A 2,772-nucleotide genomic window follows, 5' to 3' on the forward strand; every position below is an offset into this window, starting at 1 on the left:
CATTGGAGGACTCTTGTGGCTGTTCGCTCACTTCCAAAATATCCTCCATACTGTGATCGATGGTAGTGCCATATGATCCTCTACGCTTTTTCTTTAGGCACACATCTACGGATTACTCCGTCTGCACATCTCTTGAAGAGATATGGTTCATCCCAAAGATAGTACTTTGCATCCGTGATCAACTTCTTTGATTGCTGCCTACTGTACTCTTTGGTTATGAACCTTACTGCCTTGTAGTTTGCAATGTCTGCAAACCATGGCACTTCCTGGATGGCAAAGAGTTGCTCATCCGAAAAGGTTTCAGAGATCTCAGTAAGAGGGAGGGACGCCCCTTCTACTGGTTCTATTCGGGACAGTTGATCTGTTACTTGGTTTTCTGTCCCTTTTTCGTCTCTTATTTCTATATCAAACTCTTGCAAAAGCAACACCCATCTGATAAGTCTGGGTTTTGAATCCTGCTTTGTGAGTAGATATTTAAGAGCAGCATGATCAGTGTACACAATCACTTTTTATCCTACTAAATAGGATCTAAACTTGTCAATAGCGTAAACCACTGCAAGCAGCTCTTTTTCTGTGGTTGTGTAATTCTTCTGTGCGTCATTTAAAACACGACTGGCATAGTAAATGACGTGCAGAAGCTTGTCATGTCTCTGTCCCAACACTACACCAATGACATGGTCACTGGCATCACACATTAATTCAAATGGTAATGTCCAGTCTGGTGCATAGATGATTGGTGCTGTGACCAGCTTAGCTTTCAGAGTCTCAAACGCCCGCAGACACTCCTTATCAAAGATAAATGGCGTGTCAGCAGCTAGCAGATTACTTAGAGGTTTGACGATTTTTGAAAAATCCTTTATCAACTTCCTATAGAATCCTGCATGCCCCAGAAAGCTTCTGATTGCCTTAACATTGGCTGGTGGTGGTAATTTTTCAATTACCTCTACCTTAGCTTGATCCACCTCTATTCCTCTGTTCGAGATTTTGTGCCCAAGGAAAATTCCTTCAGTCACCATAAAGTGACATTTCTCCCAGTTTAAAACTAGGTTGGTCTCTTGGCATCTCTTTAGAACAAGTGCTAGATGGTCAAGACAGGAGTTGAATGAGTTTCCAAATACTGAAAAGTCATCCATGAAGACTTCCAGAAAATTTTCCACCATATCAGAGAAAATTGAGAGCATGCACCTTTGAAAGGTTGCAGGTGCATTGCACAAGTCAAATGGCATTCTTCTGTATGCAAATACTCCGGATGGACATGTGAATGCTGTTTTCTCTTGATCTTTTGGATCTACTGCAATTTGATTATAACCTGAATATCCATCTAGGAAGCAGTAGTATTCATGACATACTAGTCTTTATAGCATCTGGTCTATGAATGGTAAAAGAAAATGATCCTTTCTGGTAGCTGTATTGAGCCTTCTATAATCAATACACATACGCCACCCTGTAACTGTTCTTGTAGGAACCAGTTTATTTTTTTCATTATGAACCACTGTCATGCCACCTTTCTTAGGGACGACTTGGACAGGGCTTACCCAGGGGCTATCTGAAATAGGATAAATAATCCCAACCTCTAGTAATTTAGTGACCTCTTTCTGCACCACCTCCTTCATGGCTGGATTCAGCCGCCTTTGTGGTTGAAAACCACTGGCTTGGCGTCACCCTCCAGTAAGATCTTGTGCATGCATCTGGCTGCGCTAATGCCCTTGAGATCACTGATGGACCACCCAAGAGCTGTCTTGTGTGTCCTTAGCACTTGAACTAGTGCTTCCTCTTCCTGTGGCTCTAAGGTAGAGCTTATGATTATAGGAAAGGTATCACCTTCCCCCAGAAATGCATATTTCAGGGATGGTGGTAATGGTTTGAGCTCAGGTTTGGGAGGTTTCTCTTCTTCCTGAGGGATTTTCAGAGGTTCTATTATTTTCTCTGGTTCCTCCAGATCAGGCTAAACATCTTTAAAGATATCCTCTAGCTATGATTCGAGACTCTCAGCCATATTGACTTCTTTTACCAGAGAGTCAATAATATCAACGTTCATGCAGTCGTTTTGGGTGTCTGGATGCTGCATAGCTTTGACAACATTCAACTTGAACTCATCCTCATTGACTCTCAGGGTTACTTCCCCTTTTTGAACATCAATGAGGGTTCGGCCAGTTGCTAGGAAAGGTCTTCCCAGAATGAGAGTTTCACTCTTGTGCTCCTCCACTTCCAGCACCACAAAGTCAGTGGGAAAGGCAAATGGCCCAACTTTGACAATCATGTCTTCAATCACACTTGATGGGTATTTAATGGAGCCATCAGCAAGTTGAAGACATATCCGGGTTGGTTTAATGATGCCAGGGCATTTTGGCCAGTTTCATTGACCTTTTCTTTACTGTTTTTAGGTAATTTCATGCATTTTCTTAGGAAATAAGTTAGTTTTGGGCAAATATTCACTCAGATCTTGATTCAAGTATACATTGTGCATTTTACATTATCTCATGAGGATTTTGCATGATTTTAATGACAAAATTGTATATTACATTACCCATGACTTGGACTAGAACTTTGATGCACTCTATTGCTTGATTTCAAGACCAAAAGGAAGCAAGGAATGGGAGGTAACTTGCAAAGTTAAGGAGAAAAGTGATTGCCAAAAACACTCTCAAAAGCCATCAATGCCCACGTTAAAGAGTCACGTTAACCAAGTTAACGTGAACTCTAACGTAGAGAAGAGAAGTTGAGCCAACGTTAGTGACACTCAACATTGTCACTAACGTTGGCAATTGCTCA

Source organism: Arachis duranensis, chromosome 4 (genome assembly GCF_000817695.3).
Source record: "Arachis duranensis cultivar V14167 chromosome 4, aradu.V14167.gnm2.J7QH, whole genome shotgun sequence".
NCBI lineage: Eukaryota > Viridiplantae > Streptophyta > Magnoliopsida > Fabales > Fabaceae > Arachis > Arachis duranensis.